The sequence below is a fragment of the Echinops telfairi genome, unplaced genomic scaffold, assembly GCF_000313985.2.
Source record: "Echinops telfairi isolate 266 unplaced genomic scaffold, ASM31398v2 ScPeMD7_6;HRSCAF=24_1, whole genome shotgun sequence".
Lineage (NCBI taxonomy): Eukaryota > Metazoa > Chordata > Mammalia > Afrosoricida > Tenrecidae > Echinops > Echinops telfairi.
The window spans coordinates 3,415,625-3,438,557 of NW_022103903.1; the positions used below are offsets into that span (position 1 = coordinate 3,415,625).

General features: G+C 38.6%; 1 pseudogene; it reads left to right on the forward strand.

Annotated features, from left to right (window-relative positions):
- The first annotated feature begins 1,511 nt into the window (after positions 1–1,511).
- LOC101639966 lies at positions 1,512–2,193 on the forward strand (annotated as a pseudogene).
- The last annotated feature ends 20,740 nt before the right edge of the window (positions 2,194–22,933 follow it).

Sequence of the window (22,933 nt, forward strand, 5' to 3'; positions counted from 1 at the left end):
GGGGGGTTTAAGTGGAGAGAAAATGTTTTGAGAATGAAGTACAAATGCGCTTTACACAATTGATGTATGATCATATAAAAACATATGTAAGAATTTTCCTTATAGCATAATAATAGGAGTTCAATAACTGAAAATAAAATGAATACTCCACATTAGATAAAAAGCTAAACACACTGAAACATGTACACACACACACACATACGGGAGCGTCAAAAAGTCAGTTGAAAAATTCCACTGTCTTTTAATTTCGTACTTCCATGAACGTTTGAAGCCCCCTTGTGTGTATGTATATATATAGAGAAGGACTCAATTATTTTTTGTCAAGGATTCGGAAGATGGAGGAGGGAAGGGGCGGAAAGTGACAATGCCTATAAAAGGGGGAGAAGAGAGAGCCTCATAATAGAATCATTTTGTATGAACACAAGAAGTATCTGTACTAAGATCCCAGTTAATACATTCACAGGTTTATTCCAAATTAAACGTGTTTAAATGTCTCGGTGATCAGTAGATGGTTGCAGACAGGTTCTCTCAGTAATATACTTGTCTTACTCTTGGTAGGATGCTTTAAAATAAAAAAGGGTACTTTCGCATTACAGGAAAACACATTGGAGGTCAGACCTAACAATAAATTCCTATAAAGCTAAAATGAACATCTTCCCAAATTACTGGTTGATGCTTTGCAACATGTTTGCAAGAATGCTACTTCACACACAAAACAAAAACAACACAGTTTTCTTGGATGAATCAAATGTTTAAGGAAGGGTAGGAAGATCTCAGAGTTGATACAAGAAAGGGAAGATCACTAGCTTTGAAAATTGACAAACTGATCCTGAGTTCCAGAAAGGGGTGGTCGAAGATTGCCAAGTTACCACTCACATAATTTGGCATTATCAATTTTAGGCAAACATCTTGGATGCAGCAAGCTTGATGGTTACCAAAAAGGTTGGTCCCATAATTCAAAGAACACTTGAAAGGTACACAATCTGGATCCCCAAAGTCTGGAGAAATTGCCATTTTGAAAATGAAGTAAATTGGAGAGGGGAGAATTCTATGAGGGTAGGAATAGAGAATTGGAAATAACACTTTCAAAGATATATAAAACTTGGTGGAGAATATATTGAGAAATTATAGTTTTACATTGTTTTAAAGTTGTACCGGTATATGATAACTGGTATATAACCTACAGTTCGGTAGTTTAATCAAATCAAAAAGAGTTGTACAATAATTACAATTGGTTTCAGAACACTTCATTCATTCTTTTACTCATCATTATTAACTTCCCATCCCCCTACCCCAGTTTCTACAGCCATACCTCCCAGGAATCATTAATCTAGTTACTGCATATATAGATTTAGATATCCTGGATTTCATACATGGAAAAACTTTTTTTTAATTACAACAATAACAAAGTAAAACAGAAAAGAATAAAAAAGATAGCAAAAAATATTGAAAACTAGAACAACGTTAATTGGATCATAAGGGAGCTCAAATTATAGGGTGTGCTCTGTACCATGGCATCGCAGAGGCGATGGACTGCTTCACCAAGGAGCTTCATCGACGTGGACGGTGCATGAAAACTTCGCACCTTTTAGGAGAAACGAATGGCCAGGGAAGTCGCCAGCGAGGCGCTGGGCGATGAATGCAAGGGCTGTGTTGTCTGCATCAGCGGTGGGAATGACAAGCAAGGTTTTCCCATGAAGCAAGGTGTCTTGACCCACGGCCTTGTCCGCCTGCTGCTGAGTAAGAGGTACGCCTGCTGTGGACCAAGGAGAACTGGGGAGAGGGGCTGCATTGTAGATGCCAATCTGAGCGTTCTCAACCTGATTATTGCAAAGAAAGGGGAGAAAGATAGCCCAGGGCGGACTGATGCAACTGTGCCTCGTCGCCTGGGGCCCCAACGAGCAGCAGAATCCGCAAACTCTTCGATCTCCCTAAAGAAAATGATGTCCGCCAGGACGTTGTGAGACAGCACCTGAACAAAGAAGGCAAGAAAACCCAGGACCAAAGCGCGTCCTGCAGCACAAGCGCCAGCGCATTGCCCTGAAGCAGCAGCGCACACAGAAAACCCAGGAGACAGCCGCCGAATATGCTAAGCTTTTAGCCAAGAGAGTGAAGGAGGCCTGAGAGAAACTTCAGGCACAGATAGATTGCCAAGAGATGGAGGCTGCCCTCGCGGAGGGTTTCTACATCTAAATCTGAGTCCAGTCCAAAATGAAATAGAGCCTCGAATAAATAAGTTCCTCTATTAAAAAAATGATAGGGTGCTAAATTTTAACTTTGCATCTGCAACAGTACACTTTCTAATGTAGTCTGCATGTTAGCAAGGCTATTCACATCCATGGTCCATGAAGAGAGAGGCTTTCTTAGGGGCTTAATACATTTGTATTTCCTCTTCACTTTTACTTTAATGGAAATATCCTTAAAATGGGTCAAAATGGAGATCAAATGATAAGATTATATTTTGGCCTAACTATATCTGCCATAATCAATTTTACAATGTTCTCTTTTAAGAGGGATATTCACATCCCTCAACTATGATCACAGGGGATTCCCTGGAGATTTAATCCAGGTGTGGACCCTGCGAATGGATTTTGGGCTTCCACTGCTATCCATAGCCTTCTGCAAACCATGCGCTCACAATTTAAGCTCTGATATCATTTCCTCCTTTAGATTTGAATTATATTATTTCTAATCCTTGGATCACACAGACTGGTATATTTCTTCTTTGTGGACTTAGTGAATGTCTCACTTAGATGAATGCTTATTGGAAAATAAGCCTTTAAACCCCCAGATGCTATTCTTTCTGATAGCCAGGCACCATCTAGTTTCTATAGTAGTCACATCTTCAGTGATCTCTTCATAAGGATGAGCATCAAGGAAGGCCATATCAAAAGAACGAATTGTTCTTAGACTGGAGCTAGAATTAAGTACAAGCCCAGAATCCATTCAAGTATCTATGATTTATCGACTTTATGTCTCTGGTTCACATTAGAGACATAACTGCCATTTTATATTAGAGAACATTATCAATCATCCCCTAGGCATCACTTCCATTGCCATCAATTCAATGCTGACTCATAGCAACACTGTAGGTCAGGATAGAACTGCCCCTGTAGCTTAACATTTTGATATATTTGTTTAATAAAAGTTTCTATGATTATGTAGCCTTACTCTTTTTCTTACCCTCATGTGTATATACAGGTGTATAAGTGTGCGTTTGTGACTATATATAAGTGGATACACATCAAAAGATAAGATGCTTGAATTTATTCAGTGGCAAACGAAAAAAAAAAAAAGGCCTGTTGAACTAGTATTCCACATGTAGTCATTGAAACACTTTGGAGCCTACTTCTACTATGACACACACGTGGGCTCCACAAATTGAAATAAAAACACCACAATTGCTTTGATATATCTAATCGATAGTGATATCAATATCAATTTTTATTTCTGTATGACTATGGGGTTGCTAGGTGCTGAAGAGTGGAGTCTGATTCAAAGAAATCTTATTCCAACAGAACAAAATACCACCTGGGTTTGTGCCATCCTCACAATCAGTGTGGTGTCTGAGCCCATTTTCCCAGCCACTGTATCAATCCCGCTCTCAAGTGCATTCCTCTCTTTACTGTCTTCTGCTTTATCAAGCAGGATGGACTATCCCAGGGACCGGTCTTTCCTGATGGGATTTCCAATATACTTGATGTGAAGTCTGATCTTCCATGCTCTTAAAGAGTATTCCAGCTATACTTCTACAAAGATTTGTTTGTTCTTTTGGCAGTCTATAGTACTTTCATTATTTCTAACCAGCACCATCATTCAAATGCATCGGTTCTTCTTCAGTCTTCCTTATTCAATCCCCAACTTTCACACGCATAAAAGGTGAGTAAAAATACCATGGCTTGGGTCAAGTTCACCCTAGTTCTAAACATGGTATCTTGTCCTTCAATACTTCAAAGGGATCTTGTGCAGCATATTTATTCAAAAACAGTGTGTCTTTTGATTTGTTGACTGCTACTTACATGAGCATTGATTGTGAATCCAGGCAAGATGAAATTTTTGACAACTTTAATCTTTTCATTTATCATAATGTTATCTACTGAAAAGTTGTGAGGACTCCTGTTTTCATTACATTAAGTTGTAACCTATACTCAAAGTTTGAATCCTTGCTTTCCAACAGCAAGTGCTTCAAGTTCTCCTCACTCCCAGCAAGCAAGATTGTGCCATCTGCATATTGCAGGTCGTTAAGAAGATTTCTTCCTGTCATGATGCCTCATTCTTCTTCATATAATCCCGCTTCTTGGATCATTTGCTCAACAGACAGATTGGATAAAAGGATATAACTTTGACACACACTATTTTCATATGAGAGGATACATTTCTGACATATTCCATTTTCTCATTAACTTTAAAAATAATATACATGCAAAAATTGATAGAAAAACAAATTAAAAGATAATGGGATTTTTTCTCTCAAAAAGATAGAAGATAGATAGAATAAAGGAATGGTGTGAAGAGCATACTGGACCTTCCTGGACTTGAGTATGGAAGAGGGAAATTTCATCTCCACACCAGCCCTAGGCTGATTGACACGATACAGAAATCAGACTTGTCTCCACCCTCCAGCGACTTTACTTTATTCTGACACCAACCATTCCTCTACTACTCCTGCTGGATTTGATAATCCTTTGCAATGGATACACAGAAATCATAGACAGTACTCATGATTTTGGAGATTTACCAGGGAAGTTAATAGGTTATCACAAGTCAAGAACGGAAAACATTCTTTTGTCCACAGCAGCACTGATTTCAGATAGCCATGTGTCTCTGGTCCACCCTCAGGCTCTCAGCTACTAGATCCCTCAGCCTTGAACTTGATTCATGGGCCAGAAAGCCTGCCTGCTGCTCTTCTTCACAGTCTCCGGTCTTAGAGCTGCTATCTTTGCTGCCTCTGGTGCCTCTATCACTTCACACAGGGGTTTTATATGTGTTCTCCTGTGGGGGTTGCTTCTGGATGACCCCAGGATTAGATTCTCTTGTTTCTGAGATACCTCATCCTCATACACACTAGTCACCTTCAATAGTGTTTCATGCACCTTATGTGCATGGACCATGCAGTCATTTGAGGGAAGTTACAAAGACATGGATAAAAGAGTGATTCCAAGTAATTTCACTTCACCACAATGTGTTACATATGAAAGTTATAGTTATGTATGGCATAAATTCATGTGTTATATATAAACTATATTTATGTATGATATACCCAACTTATCTGTTGCTTTACATGCTGTGATAGATTTCATGTGTCTGTGATGCTGGAAGCTAAAACAGACACCAGTATTTCAAATACTAGTAGGGTTACCCATGATGAACAAATTTCAAAATATCTTTCTAAGTGAGCACAGAATAAAATTATTTTTAAAAGCCACTATCATTGAGTCAAATCTGACTCAAGATTTCATGAACTTCATAGATTTTTATGGGAAAAGACAGCTTCATCTTTCTCCCAAAAAGTGGCTATTAAGTTTGAACTCCCAACCTTGTGGCTACCAGTCCGATGCTTGCCAAACAGTGTTCCCACAGTTCCTTAAGAATAGACTAGAAAGAAGTAATAGGTGGTCTGCTTTGGGGCATTTGCCATGGAAAACCTTGCATATTGCAACAGAACATTGTCTGATAGATCAGAAGATGAACCCTCAGGTTGCAAGGAGTGAAAAAACTGGAGAAGAGCTGCTTCCACAAAACAGAGTTGACCTTAATGAAATGAGTAAATCGATGTTCTCAGTACCTTCGTTTGTGGATATGTCATGAGTTAAAATGAGAAAAAAAAGTCAAACATCTATTAAAATTAAAATATATAAATAATTTACCTAGTAAACTGAAAATCATCAAAATGGAAATCTAATGTATGAAGATCAAGATTTTAGGCATTAATGACCTAAAATGGACAGGTATTAGCCATTTAGAATCATATATTTTACTATGAAGAGAATGAAAGATTCAAGTGACATGGGTTGAATTCATGGTCAAAAAGAATATTTCATGATCAATCTTGAAATGCAATGCTCTCTGCAATGGGAAGAACATTTATATGCCTACAAGGAAGACAACTAAACACAACGTACAGTTAATACAACTGAAGCCAGTGGTGAAGAAATTGCAAAATTCTACCAACTTCCCAGTCTGTAATTGATCCAACAAATAATTGAGATGCGTTGATAATTCCTGGTGATTGACATGCAATAGTTGAAAACAAAGATACAGAATTAACAATGGGAAGATATGGCCTTGGGGATTGAATTGAAGATAGAGATCTTGTGATAGGATTTTACAAGATTAACAACTTCTTCACTGCAAATATCTCCGTTCAACAACATAAAAAATGGCTTTCCACAGTAGCATATGATCAATAAGCCGTCGTATTGAAAATAAGTTCAAGCTGGACTGAAGGTATTAGAAAAACACTCTTTGTTGAAATGTTGCAACAAAGAGATGTGACGTTACTAGCATACACCAAGAAATTTAGAAGATAACTACTTGAACAATCAACTGGAAGTTACACAACAGAATGTGAAAATAATTTAACAATAGTATTAATATCACATGCAAATAAAATGTTGCTGAAAATATTTTTTAAATGATAGCAGTAATACAACAGGGAGGTGCCAGAAAGACAAGCTAGATTCAGAAAAGGATGTGGAATGAAGGATATTGTTGCTGATGTCAGTTGCATCTTGCTTAAAAGCTGAGAATACCAGAAAGATGTTAACATGAGTTTTATTGACTATGCAAAAGCATATGACTGTGTGAATCATAATAAACTATGAATAACATTGTGAAGAATTAAAATTGCAAAATGTGTACACAGAGCAAGAGGTAGTCATGTGAATAGAGCAAGGAAATACTGCATGTTTTGAAATCAGGAAAGGCTTGAATTGTGCTTCTTCCATCTGTATTCTGAGAAAACAATACAAGAAACTGGACTTCATGAAGAAAACCACAGTATAGGCCTGGAAGAAGGTTCATTAACAACTTCTAATATGCAGATGGTCAAACCTTGCATCTTTAAAGCGAAGAGGACTGGAAGCAATGACTGACAATCATCAAAAACTGAAGCTTTCAGTAAAGATTACAACTCAATGTAAAGGAAACCCAAGTCCTCAAAGTGGAACAATGAGCCATCTGATGAATGACAAATAAAGAAAAGATTGAAACGGTTAGATTCACCAACAGCAGTCAAGAAATAGAATGACATATTTCATTTGGCAAATCTGCTGCCCAAGAACTCTTTCAGTGTTAAAGAGTAAAGATGCAACTTGGAGAAATGATGTGCACCCGACAAAAATGATTTCCAATGGCCTGATTTATAGGTGAAAATTGGACCATGACTAAAAAGACTGAAGTAGAATCAATGCATGTGAATCGCGGTGTTTGTGATGAACATTAAAAGTACAAACGGACCACCAGAAGAACAAACAAATCTGTCTCAGAGGAAGTGTAGCCAGTATGTTCTTTAGAAGTATGGATGACGGTATTTGTCTCACATACTTTCCACATAGTATCCAGAGAGACCAGTCCCTGGAAAATGGCATCAAGCTTGGTAAAGTCGATGTGAAAAACAGTAGGTGAAAAGGACGAAGACCCACAAAGAGATAGATTGACATGGTGGCTGCACCAGTGAGCTCAAACATAACCACATTTGCAGGGATGACACAGACCCGGGAAGTGTTTCACTCTGCATGATGCAGGGTTGCCATGAATTAAAGCAGACTTGACAGCGCCTAACCATTACAACATGGAAATGAAGACAAATCTGTGCTTTTGGCGCTGTGAGATGGGAGAAAGGCTTATTTACAAAGAGTCATTGTGAAGGGGTTCGTGGGGGACATGGAACTGTTCTGTACCTGGCTTGTGTTGGTGGCATATATACATTTATACATTTGTCCACATTCACAGGATTGCCTACTAAAATATGAATAGTAGTTACATAAGGTAAAAATAAATGTAACCCCCTACATGTATAAATGCTCCAGAAATAAATTCTACACAAAAGGTTTTTACGCACTAGAATAAGCAATTTATAGGCTTGAATGATTTCTAAAGCAGTTTAGAATGACTGATTTCTAAATAACTTCCTGAATGAGTTCTGAAATTTTTAAAAATCCACATGATTTTTAAAAAAATGTACTGGAGGTGTTTATTTACAATTTTAAAATATTTCCAACTATTAAAAAGTTTTCATTTGTGGGGATCATGGCTCTCCACCAAACTGTGACTATGATTTGCAGGATATTCAACAATGTGTCATTCATGAAAATTAAACAAGAATATGATTACTAAGTACCTCGTCAAGTAAAATAGAACTTCGTGATCTTCTAATGGACATGGCAAAATCAATCTGTAACAATTGACAGGCTGAGCCCATCATCATACTTAAACCTTGACTTTGCCTCAGGTTCAATTATTTTCCTGTGAAAAGACAGTGGCCGTTTGTGCTATGCGTCCTGCCATGAATCACTTCTGATATATGCCACCAAAAATTTTAGCAATTTTCATAAGATTAAGGAACTACTCTGTCTTTTCTAAGACAAAATTCCAAGTATCTTTCTTTATTCTGTTTCTTCCTAAAGATTCATGATAATGCTCGTATTATCTGTAACTATTTCTGATTTTCCAATATTAGAAGTAATCATTTTTATCTCAATGCATTTTTAATCATATTAGAAGTAATCATTTTTCTCTCAATGCAATAGTAAAGAGTATTACAATCTCAGTTCTCTCCAACTGCCTCAAGTGCACAGAGACTCTGCCTGTCACAACTGTCTCAACCACTCTGCTTTCTATCCTCCTCTGTGCTCAATGATTAGCTACTTCCAAAGCAGGGGGGATATTGAACATTGTATCTCCTTGAACTTCCCCTGCCTGTTTTTATGCAGCAGGATTTTCACTACCGGTTCTACAGCGGATCTTTTACACTTGATGCTTCTGAACCTTTCCGAATATGTAAACGTGCAAGATAAGCAAAACCCTTTCCTCCAGAACCATGATTCCTGATCTCCCCAAGCCAAATATTAAAGTGTATTCAGACTCATAGAATGTTGTTGAAGTTATAAATGCTCCACAAAGGTAAAAATGGTCTCTTCAACGTCACATGGAAAACGAATTCCATTTTTGGTCTCACAATGACCATACAAAATAAGATTTATAAATGTAATATGAGCTTAGATGGTTGGCAACAAGTTTGCTGCTCTGTGGTAATCCCACTGGAAAGAAAACTCATGAGTATTCCTTTTCAGTATGTAAATTATCTTATATTTGAAACACTGTTCATTGAGCTGAAACTCTGTGCACTTTGATTTATTATACTTCAAATAAGAATTTTACAGTTACAATCTAATGGTAATAGAAGCTAAGTCATCTACATGCACTAAAGGCCTTGTAATATTTTCCCTCTGTCTTCTGAACCATGGGTCTATTACAATGTATTTACATCTTACATTTGAAGCCTCTCATAGTATGCATCACATATTTATAGGTAAAGCATTATCCACATCTACTTTATCCAAATCTATTTGAAAGAATGTGGACATATCTACCATGCTTCTTGTGTCTTTAATCTGTCTTTCTCTTCCCCATTCTCAGTATCGAGACAAAAGTCCATGAGTTAAAGCAATGCCAAGCATGGATACACACGGCCCATAGCACTACCCATTGTGAATGTAATGTAAAATAAGCTTTCTTGGGAAAGCTCACAAACAGAAAGACAGCAGAGTACATTTTTTTCCCCTCTGTCTTGGCATCGTGTGGAGAGCCATGCTTGGATAGAGCACAGCTGGAGAACCTTTGAGCTTAGCTTCTGGTATCAGACTGTTTTAGTACCGAGTTAATGCAAACTGCTATGCCAGCTGCTTGCTAAGAGAGCAAAAGGGGTGAAGGGGAGGAAATGAACCTCAGAGACCTCCAGAGTGGTCTGTCTTCATTCACCCCGTGGCCCTTGTTTAGTCATTAAGTCTGAGCCCTTCCATTAGCTCTTAGGGATTCTAGGTCAATGTGATTCTTGTATACTTGGCCAAGAGGTGCCCTGCAGCTGGAACAGATAAGGAGCCACTGCTTGAAATGATTGTGAAAGACCATTTTGGTCGTTTCATCTTTTTGGGACATAAGAAATTCATATCCACTACACTCTTTCTGGAATCAAAGTTATTTATGCTTAACATTTGAATCCTGTAATTCCTCTTTGTTTATATGTCACACTTGCTTGTAGATCCACTTAGTAGTTTGCTTTTAATAAGTTCTAAAAGCAGCCAGGATTCACCCTTTGGCTATCAAAGGTAACTTCTGGCCCTAGAAGAAGTTTGTACAACTATAAGAGGAACTATCACTATCCAGATGCATGTCTCTCTTGTTGTTAGTTGCCACCCAGTCATTTTTGGACCCATAGCAACCTTATGCACAGCACAACAAAACACTGCCCGTGGTCCTTCACCAGCTTCGGAGTTGTTCCTCTGCTCTAGCCCATTGTTACAGCAACGGTCTCAATATTTCTTTCTTGATGAATAGATTGATTTTGCTGCCTCTCTACCAAGCATGGTATCTTTCTCAAACGACTGGTTTCTCCTGACAATACGTCCAAAGTATGTAAGGTGAAATCTCACCAACCTTGTCTCTAAGGAGTACTTTGGACACACTTCCAAGACAGATTGAATGATCCTTTTGGCAGGCCATGGTACTTTCAGTAATGTTCTCCAGCACCATAATTCAAATTCATTGATTCTTCTTTGGTCTTCCTAATTCAATGTCCAACTTTCACGTGCATATGAGGCAATGGAAAATACCATAGCTTGGGCCGAGGGCACTTTAGCCCTCAAAGCAAAGAGGTCTTCTGCAACAGATTTACCCAATGCAACTCATCTGTTGATCTCTTGACTCCTGCTTCCATGTCTCTCTAGGTGGCCTCAATCTGAGAAATGCAAATTCTCCATTGGCCTAATAAGGGTAACTCTCCATTTGTACAGGATAACCTAAAATCATACAAATAATCAAACAGCATAAGTTTAAATAAATGAAGATGGTCCAATTGCTTGGGTTCATTTAGTTGACAACAGAACAAAAGTAAGCATAGGCCTTAACAGGTCTTATAATGTCCATATTTAAATACAATATTCTCAAACTCACCTTGATTTATGAGATATTTTGTAGGTAAAGTATACTTTACAGAAAGAACAACTCCTTTTTTAGTCAGAATGATCACTTTCATCGGATGCCACTTACAGGCTAGCAGTCATAGTTAAATAGTAGAAAAATGTCTCAAGTCCACAGGCCCAGAAGTCATCGAATGCCAGTAGGCTGTTTCTTGTGTGTCTGTTGCTTATTTTGTTTTGCTATTTCTGCTTGTTTTTTCCTATGGTTCCAAACAGCTATTTGATTGCGACCTCAGAGATGTAGAATCTGAGATCTAAAATAATTGGGAGCCCCGAGAGTGGGTCTATTTTACTAATGTATGAATGTTCTTCAAGACTATGGACTGATAATCAAATTTTGCCACTAATATGATACCTTTGTAAAGAATTTATTGATGTTCCCAAGTATTTACTATATTTCCTTCAATATTACTTCTCTGCGGTGGAAAAGAGAAGGGCAGTAATCTTTGACATCTTTATTTAGTAGTATTTATTGTCTTTGAAATGTCTTCAAGAACTTCAGTACAGTTATACTCAAACTTAGTTGTGGGGCAGAGCCTTGAAGTCCATTTTCATTCAAGTTCCATTTATGTTTGTTTACATTTTTTGGATGCCTTTAAATGCAATAAGAATAGAGTTGGATTTTGGGGGGGGCGGGGATTGCTTGTTTTGTTTCATTTCATTTTGTTTTAACAGGAATGCTGAAAAAACCTAACTCATTACCATTGAGTCAATTTCCACTCACCTTAGCCTTCTAGCCCTGTAGACCAGCCTGTCTTGAATCCCTAAAATGTTTTGAACCTAATTTGAGGACGGCATAGCACTTAATTTTGTCAAATTCCTGATGACATTTCACAGGGAACCTTGGAAAAATAATAGGATATTGTGTTCATTGTCAAAGACAAACTGATTTAGGATTCTTATTTAGTTAGTTAAATATATGAGAGGGGTGTGGAAAAGAATTAGAAATACTCAAGGTTAGATATAAAATGTAATTGGTGATAGCAATTTATTCAGTCATTGTGATAACATGTTGCTTTTCAAAAACAAAAATATTATTCCTGAACCCATGTCACCTCTCAGTAGTCCACAGTAAGTCTCCAAGCACCAGAGTTTTTAATGATGGCAAGCTGGCCAAAGTAAGAGGTTATTTTTATCGTCTCTCTTACTCCCATGGTTCTTGGGTCAGAATAGAATTTTTTTTTCCATACTGAGAGATGACATGGGTTCAATATTATAATCTTGACCACCTTTAAGAATACTAACAATTTTGGCTATTAGGAAAGCCACCACAATGGATCACTCTGAAGTACCTTATCAGTAGGTCAATGTAACCATGCACTTCAAGATATCCATACCACCAAGAAGGCAGACTAACACAGGAGGACATGCAATAACATAGAACTAGCATCCTCTTTGAAATCATTCTAAAAATGATGAACAGTGAAAATGCAATGTCCAAATAATTCCCTCAAATCCAATAAGCCAGCTATTCAAATCAATGCACTTTATTTTTCCATTCAGCAGTAGGTCAGTGGTTGCCATGCTTTCTTTCCACCCATCAACTTAAACGTCTTTCTAACCAGCCCTCTGCAGTCCCTATTTTGACCTACCTTGAGCAACTTTATTTTGTGGACGTCGCTATCCTCCCTCAGTGCTGCTAGTCTTTGTAATATTAAATTTCTTTTAGCTTCTTACTTTCATTGAAATCACTGGCCCAAGTAGAGCTCCTTTCTCTAATCATATCAGATTCTGTCTTCAGTTGTAATTAATCTGTATCTTACAGGATCCTTTCTCCTCTCTTCAATCTATCATATCCCACACTAGTCCCTGAAATCTCTTTCCCACTAGTTGCTGAGAGGCAATCTATCATATCCCACACTAGTCCCTGAAATCTCTTTCCCACTAGTTGCTGAGAGGCTCGTTGCAGTGTGTTTTCTCTTTCCCAGAAAAGCATTATTCTGTATTTCAGACCACATCACCTCCTGTAAAAGCACCTGGTGAAGTTGGAGCAGGATACTGTATCCCTCCTACTCCTTCTGGGTTTATATAGGACACAGGTCTCCCAGTGGCCTTCCTTTAGGAAGAAATATTCCCCAGAATACGATGACCCAGTCAAACGCTCCTATTTCCAAAAATAACTCAGGATAAAGTGAAGTGTGTCTATTTATGGTTGCCAACTATTCTTCAAAAGAGGAACCAACCAATCACTCCACATGTAAAATAAAGTTTTTCTGCTCATTTGTGTGAGGAACTTTCCAGTTCAAAGCACAGATTCCTCATCAGCTCATCATTTGTGGAAAGAGTATGGCACACTGGGCTGGGCACACTGGGAGAATCATTCTGCTCCTAACCTCTCTCCATTGACCTAAGTGAAGCCTACCGAGCTGGAGAGAAGGAATGAGCCTTTAGACCATTAGGAGTTGTTCCATTCTAGAAGATCAAGTTTGGTCTATCCTCTGGCAATATTACAATGAATGCTATATTGTTTCTCCAAATTTTCATTGTGTTCTAAGTATAAAGGAATGATCAAAATGACAACACACGTCATTAACCAGAGGACCTTCTTGAAGTGTATCACTACCAACCTAGGAAATATGATTGAAAAGCGATCTGGCCCTAAATTGAACTTTTGCAAGAACCTATTTTGACTACACACTTATTACGCAGAGAGCCAGAATCAAAAGCAGTTCTTCTGGCACAGGTCACTCCCTTGGGCACCTCATCTATATATAGTACATTACATCAGAGACCCTGTACTAAAGCCATTTCTCATTCAAGGTTGTTGTGCTCCACCTATCCAGCAGTTACATTCTGCTTGACTCGAGTGTTCTTGGTCTTAAAAAAAACCCCTTAGAACCATTCTGTAAATTATATATTTAGTTCATCCTAACTTGTTCAATTTACTGAATGGTGCACATTTTCTGTAAAATGAGCATGTTTTTCTGATGGGCTTTTCTGATGCTTTTTCCTGGACTGCCTGGGAGTCAGGAATATGTCAACAGAGCATTTGGAAAATACTCAGAGTAATTGAGGAAAACAAAGTAGCAGATGGGCCCATATAGACAAGCTGAAAAGTAAGGAGATATGCCACCATTCCCCTTTTCCTCTCTCATAGCGCTGTTATTTAGAATTAAATCAGTTGGCACATTTATTATTTCCAAACACATTTAAATTTTCATCTTGTCTCATAGAATATTGAAATGGCTATACTCCATAATTTCAATTCACACTCAATGATCCCACTCAGATTTTTACCTACAAATCATATTGTGAGTAATTTCATTCAAAATATAAATACCTCTCTTTAACTTCAGAATAAAACCACAGCCAAACCCCTTACCTTAGAAAAAAGATTACTTACTTCACACCTAATCCTTTTTGCCAGTCCACAACAGTGGAATCTCATATACTTGTGGACTGTATTAAAGGCGCATCTGAAGTTGTCCAGTAACAGAAAAATGTCCAACACCTTTGCTTCAGCTGTCCCAGGGCGGAAGCTCCCTCTGACTAGACGTGGTACTTAGGTTTTGTGTGCACCGGGCTGGGTCAGGGTTTTCAGTAGTGGCAATAATTCTTCATAATGGTACAGCAGCATACCATGATCATCTCCATGATGAGATCTATCATAACGCCATCAACTCCTGAGCAGCTAGCAGTTATGGTGGAGTGCTGTCCCTTGATCAGGTGACAGGCCTAATGCACTTGGAAGACTTCTCGGAGGTGGGTTGTTGTTGTTGTTAGGTGCCAGCAAGTAGGTTCCAACTCATAGCAACTCTACGTAAAATGGAACACAGCATGGCCTGCTCCGAGGCCGTCCTCCCAGTCATCGGTATGTCTGAGCCCGTCGTTGCAGCCACTGTGTCAATTCAGTCAACTCACGGGGTCAGCATCAGAGAAACACACAAGCCACTAGAGGACAACAAACCGACAGACAAGTGATGGTCTCAGGGACGTGTCCTGCTCTTATTTAAGCTCACTCTGTGGTGGGCTTGCCAATTCCTCTGTGTCTGTATCCTGCATCAAGTTCATCGGCTTTCTATCAATGTTTCTGCTGACCCCAGGTTCTATCAGTGGACTGTTTACCTTTGACCCCTTGGACTTCATTCAACAGATGGTGGTCTTCCTACTTCATCTTTCTCCTTCCTAGTTCATCGTCCCCAACATCTGCAAGGGTCAGGAGATACCTCCAGCTTAACATTGGACCCACACATTTTAACTAGCCTGGACTTACCCTTTTCTACAACAAGACATTTTCTTGTTATAAATGTATTTCTAGATATATACACATAGAAGCATTACTGATGTTACTTCTCTAAAGAACTCAGTAAAACACACCATATGTTGTCGTGATTAGTGCCACTATAGTTGCAATTACTGTTGTTGTTGTTGTAGATAGGTACTGTTGTTTTTAAGTGCCATCGAGTCAGTTTTGATACAGAGTGACCCTATGCACAACCGAATTATACACTGCCAAGGCCTGCACCAGCCTCACAACTCTTCATATGTCTGAGCTCATTGTTGCAGCCACTGTGTCAATCCATCTCATTGAGGGTCTTCCTCTTTTTTGCTGCCGCTCCATTTTTCCAAGTATGGCATCCTTTTCTAGGGACTCGTTTTTTTCCTGACAACAGGTCTAAAGTATGGAAGAGGAAGTTTTCCCATCCTTACCTCCTAGGAGCAATCTGGCCAGACTTCTTCCAAGACAATTCAATTGGTTCATTTACCAGTGCATGGTATTTTCTGTATTTTTCACCAGTACCACAAGTGAAATCCATCTATTCTTCTACAGTCTTCCTTATTCAATGTCCAAATTTCACATGCATATGAAGCAATGGAAAATACCGCGGCTTAGGTCAAGTGCACCTTAGTCCTCAAAGTAACATCATTGCTTTTCAACAATAATGAGGTCTTGTGCAGCAGATTTACCTAAAGCAGCACATCTCTTGATCTCTTGACTGCTGCTTCATTAAGAATTCACTGTAGATCCAAGCAAGGCAAAATCCTTGACAATTTCCATCTTTTCTGCATTTATAATGAAGTATTTATTGGTCCCTTTGGGAGGATTCTGAACTTCTTTCCACTGAGTCAATCCATATTGAAGGCTGCCATCTTAGATCTTCATCAGCAAGTGTCTCAAGTCTTCCTCACTTTCAGCAAATAAGATTGTGTCATCTGCATATAGCATGTTGTCAATAAGCCTTCTCCCAGTGCTGATGCCACATTCTTCTTCACAGAATCCAGCTTCTCTGACTAACTGCTCAGCAGACAGATTGACTACATATGGTGGGAGGGTACAATCCTGTTGCACACCTTTCCCGATTTTAAGTCATACAGTATTCCTGTGTTCTTTTGGAACAACTTCCGCTTGATCCACATACAAGTTCCCCACTAGAACAATGGAATGTCCTGGAATTCCCATTCTTCTCAAAATTATCCCTAGTCTGTTATGATCCACACAGTTGAATGCATTGGTATAGTCAATAAAACAGAAGTAAACATCTTTCTAGTATTCTCTACTTTTAGCCAACATCCATCTGACATCAGCAATGATATCCCTTGCTCCATGTCCTCTTCTGAATCAGGCCTGAACCCCTGGCAGTTCCCTGCTGACCAACTTCTACAACCTACTGTTGGATGATTTCAGCAAAATTTTACTTGCATGTAACATAAGTAATATTGTTCTATAGTTTGAGCATTCTGATGGGGATCCTTTCCTTGGAATAGGTACAAATAGGGATCCCTTCCAGTCAGTTGAGTAAGTAGCTGCCTTCCAAATTTCCTGGCATGGGGTTATTAGGTTGACTAAAATTATTAGTGACGTACGTAAAGCAGACAAAACCCTGCCAAGTTCTAAGCCACATTCTTAATGTTTAAACTCGTTCTTGTGGTCACTGTGTCAATCGATCTCATTGAGGGTCTTCTTGGTTTTCGTTTTGCTTGTTTATCACCTTCTATTTTACCATTCCTTATTTCCTTTGCCAAGGATTAAGATTATGTCAGAAGTGCATGAGACGAAGTCTCATCATTCTTTCTTATAAGAACCATTCTAGTTGTACTTCTTCCAAGACAGAAATATCCATATTTTAACAAAGCTGAGGGTCTTTCTGATGAAGATCAAAGACTGCAGTTTTCAATATGGATTGCAGCTCTATGTAAAGAAACCAAAAATCCTCACAATGGGACCAAGAGGTAAGATGATAAATGGAGAAAATATCTAAATTATCAAATATTTCGTCTTGCTTGGATCCACAATCAATACTCATGGAAATAACACACAAGAGGTCAAATGATGCATTGCATTCAGTAAATCTTCTGCATGGGATCACTTTAAAGTGTTCAAGAGCAAATATGTTATTTTGAAGACTAAGATGCACCTAATCCAATCCACGTGTGTTCAATTACGTTCTCTAGAGAAACAGAACCAGTGATGTTTGTATGTGTATGCACAGAGAAAAAGGTTTACATCAAGAAATGGCTTACACCGTTGTAGATGTAAGTAAATCCAGTCAGTTAAAGTCCTTAGGTCAGATGGAAGATTAGGGTCTTCTCACGACTCATGTACTTTCAGGAGCTGAGAACATGGGGGAGAGGGGGCAAGAAGATTAACCAGGAAGGCCACTGCCTGGTGGATGTAGATTTTAGTGAACTGTAGGTTGGCCAAAAGAATCCAAGTTCAGCCATCTGTGGATGGTTCCTGTGATGGGGAGTGACACAACCCGGAGACTGAGGAACCAAACGCAGAATAGAACCAAAAGAAGGTGAAGGGGCATGAGAGAGCTACGTTCTTCTAAGGGTCTCTCTTTTAAAATGGTCACATACCCCAAGGAAGTGTCATCAGTCTGCAACCTGACTGATGGGCTGGACTCCACCCCTAGGTAAATCCAGGTAAGTCCAGTTGACAAATGTACAAATGCGCTTGACACAATAGTTGGATGGATGGATTGTGATAAGAGTTGTATGAGCCCCCAATAAAATGATTTTTTACAAATCTATCTATCACACCGTGGAATTTTCAATCACTTCATATGCCTATGAAACTTGGACATTGAATAAAAAAGACCAAAGAAGAATTCAGGCATTTGAATTATGGTGCTGGTGAAGAATATTAAAAGTACTATGGACTGCCTAAAGAACAAACAAACCTGTCTTGGAAGAAATGCAGCCAGAATGTTCCTTAGAAGGGATGCTATTGAGACTTCTCTCATGTACTTTGGTCGTGTTATCAGGAAAAGACCAGTCTCTAGAAAAGAATACCATGCTTAGTAAAATAGAAAGGTAGTGAAAATGAGGGGAAAAAATGACAAGATAGATTGACTCAGTGGCTGACACAAAGGGCCAAAAATGTAAAATTGTAAGGATGTCACAGGACTAGGCAGTGTTTTGCTCTGTTGTATGTTGTACATAGGGTCACTGTGAGTTGGACATAGGCCTGTTATGAATTGGACCAACTCAGTGACACCTAACATAACATGGTATAAACATCAACAAGCATCAACACATTCAATGGTATCCTGTCTTCCATGGTCCGCTTTACTGGGCAGCTTTCCCGTACCATGGCTTAAGTCAGCTGCACCTTTGTCCTTAAAGTGACAAATTTGCTTTTTAACATTTTAAATACAATGTTCAGCATTGTTCAATGTGATCCATTGTTTTATTTACTGATTCCTACTTCCAAAAGGGCGTTGTTTGCACATCCAAGTAAACTGAACTCTTTGATAGCTTCAAGCTTTTCTACACTTATCATGTTGATGCTTATTGTTCCAGTTGTGAGATATGTTATTTACTTTTTGCTGCTGTAATTCATAGTAAAAGCTGTGGGGCTTCCATTTTATCAGAAAGTGCTTCATGTCCTCTTATAGCAAGCATTGTGTTATGTAAATATTTTGGGTGACTAATGAGTCTTCCTCCAAACATGATTTTGTATTCTTACTCATGTAGTCCATTTTCTCAGATTAGCTGCTCAGTGTACAGAATCAATAAGTATGATGAATGGCCATCACACTGATGAATACCTTTCCTGATGTTAAATCCTGCAATATTCCCATTCTGTTCACATTACTCCCTCTCAATTAATGCACAGGTTCCACATGACCTGTACATTAAGTGTTCTAGAATTTCCTTTCTTCACAATAGTATCCCTTCTTTTAATTATCCACATAATTGGATGTCTTTACATACTCAGTAAAATACATATGTATTCTTGTATTCTATGATTTCAGCCAAGGTCCACATGACAATGATAAAATTTTATTCTATGTTCTCTTCTAAATCCAGTTTGAATTTCTGACAATTCTGCTCAATGCACTGCTGCAAACAGCTTTGGAATCAGCTTTATAAAAATTTACCTGCATGTTATATATTAGTGATATTGTTCATTCACTTCTACTTTCTTTTGAGCCACCTTTCTTGTGGATCAGATGTGGATCTCTTTCCATTTGTTGGCCATGTAGGAGCCATGTGGCTCCTAAATGTCGTGGTGTAGACAGATAAGAACCCCCAGCATTGCATCTATTTATTGTGTACAGTACATATATGAGCCCCATGGTATAGTGGTTATACACTGGGTTTCAATCCACATGGCAGTTTGAAACCACCAGCAGCTCCAGGGGAGAAAGATTGTTTTTCTACTCCCATTGACATTTACAGTCTTGAAACCCCACAAGGAGTCTCAATGAATCAGCATTATTGACTCGATGGCAGTAAGTTTGGAATGAGTATATAGTATATCTCAATCACAAACATATATTGACCACAAAAACATACAATGATATTAATCATTGGAAGGACAGATATGAAGTTCTGACTGTAAAGAAGTCAAAGTCTATTTTTCTTCAATCCATTTGAACAAAACATAAACCCTAGAGGAACTGACTGGAAAGCCCCTGACCACAGCAATATGGACTGAATATGTTACAAGCATCCTATTCTCAAGTCCGATAGAATAGAGCCTGGTTCCTACTTGATCCAGTCAGGGTGCAGTGGAGCAACGATTAAACATACAACTTTCCTCTAGTTCTTAAATACTTCCCCTTCCCCCCTCACTCCCCAATATCATGATCCCAATTCTACCTTACAAATCTGGCTAGACCAGAGGATGTACACTGCTACAGATCGGAACTGGGAACACAGGGAATCTAGGACAGATAAACCCCTCAGGACCAGTGGTGAGAATGGTGATACCAGGAGGGTGGAGGGAAGTTGGGGTAGAAAGGGGGAACCAACTACAGGGATCTACATATAACTGCCTCCCTGTGAGATAAACAACAGAAAAGTGGGTGAAGGGAGACGTCGGACAGTGTAAGACATGACAAAATATTAATAATTATAATTTATCAAGGTTTCATAAGGGAGGAGGGATGGGGAGGGAGGTGATAAATGAGGAGCTGATACCAAGGGCTCAAGGAGAAAGAAAATGTTTTGAGAATGATAATGGCAACAAATGTACAAATGCACTTGACACAATGGATGGATGGATTGTGATAAGAGTTGTATGAGCACCCAAGAAAATTATTTTTTTTAATGTGCCAAATAAATGAAATTAACTGATAGCAAATAAATAGCTCTATGAAATATCTAGGTTGAATTAATGTATATTTCTCCAAAAAATGCAAATATACCCACCAAGGTATCAAACTAATGGTATTATCATACATTAACCACAGTTAATGAGGCACAGATATATACTACATGGACATACAAAACCACCTTGTATGTCATTTAAACATGTCATAACACTAGAGCTTGGTTTATTTGTCTACTTCTTTGGAATATAGGAAAACACATTCTACTTCCTGAAATCACTTTCCCTAACAATTTTTCAGTCTCTGATATTGATTGATCTGCATCACATTAGCCTTGAAATGATAAAGATGGTGGAATATAAACAAAGAACTACCTGCACCATATTTAGGAGGACAACATCCATCAGCGTGAACAGCTTTAACTTAAAAGGAGTAAGGAAGAATAGTCCCCGAATGTCCAAGTACAGTTATCAGCTTTAATGAAAAAGAGACAATTAGAACAAAGGCACTTGCGCAGTTCAAGCCACAATCCATCATGCTGTCAGAGACAATAAAATGCTACACACCTAATCTTTCCTGTTAACCATAATGTAGGAAAGGCAATTACATTGTTGCTGCAAATTGGCAAGAATTAGAGAAGGAACAAATGTAAAAGAGAGGAAAAATGAAATGTGCTGTTCCAGTAAATGGAGTCCTTCATGTTTAAAACCCTGGTAAAGAAACATTAAGTATTAAGTGAATTAGGAATAAATACATATTAGTCCTATTTAATCGCTAAGCATTATTAGAGGTAATTTCTTGGCATTATTAGTGATTCCTCTTTAGAATATAAGCAAGGAAACTCAGTTAATACTATTAAGCCCCATGGTAAAGATTAGATCAAGTCAAGTCTAGGGGAAATGGAACGTAGCAATACAAACACTCTATAAATCATAGAAGTAAAAGAGGAGAGAGGAATTTAGTCACTTTCCCGACATGATCACTGAAGACAAAATGGGTGCATAAGCAAATGTGGTCAAGAAAGCGGATGGTGCCCGACTATCTAAAGATATAGTGTCTGGGATCTTAAAGGCTTGAAGATAAACAAGCGGCCATCTAGCTGAGAAGCAACAAAACCAACATGGAAGAAACACACCAGCCTGTGTGATCATGAGGTGTCCATGGGATCAGGCATCAGGCATCAAAGACCCTGAACAAAAAAAATCATATCAATGTGAATGAGGGAGAGTGCAGAGTGGAGACCCAAAGCCCATCTTGAAACAATTGGTCATTGGTTGTAGGATAGCACCAATGAAACATACAACTTTCCTCTAGTCCGTTAATACGTCCTCCCCGCCACTATCATGACCTCAATTCTACCTTACAAATCTGACTAGACCAGAACATGTACACTGCTACAGATAAGAGCCCGCAACACAGGGAATCCAGGACAGATGAACCCCTCAGGGCTAATAATGAGAATAGAGATACCAGGAGGATGAGGGGAAGGTGGGAGAACAAGGGGAAATCGATCACAATGATCTATAGATAGCACTCTCTCCAAGGGGACAAACAACAGAAAAGTGGATTAAGGGAGACAGCAGATAATGGAAGATATGAAAATAATTAAAATTTATAATTTATCAAAGGCTCATGAGAAAGGGGGGTTGAGGGAAGGGGAGAAACTGAAGAGCTGATATCAAGGGCTCAAGTAGAAAGAAAATGCCTTGAAAATGATGATGGCAACATATGTACAGATGTGCTTGACACAATGGATGAATGTATGGATTGCAATAAGAGCTATAAGAGCCCCCAATAAAATGATTTAATTTTAAAAAAAGGTCAGAGTGCTTTCACACACTTTGTCCATAAATGGCAGATTCCTATCAAAAGAGGAGACAAAACTGTACCTGACAAAGCAATTATACAATAAAATTTAAAAATCATTTATTAAATGTTGTATATAGGTAGAGCTCAGTTCTTGGTGCATAATAAACACGGACAAATAAAGCAAGGCTCCCCACCGAAAGGTACAGCCATTAGCTGGGATCCACAGATGCAGTGTGTGAACTGGAGGACTCCAAAGTCCTCTGCCCAATACTGTGTATGAGCCTCTCACGACTGTGCAAGGGTCGTTCACCGTTTCTACTCTACTTTTCGGTAGGCCAAGAAAATAGAGCACTTTGATTATTTTTTTTCTGTCTGAGTTCATCTTATTGGAATCCTACTCTGCTCTTTCTCATAGGAAAGCCT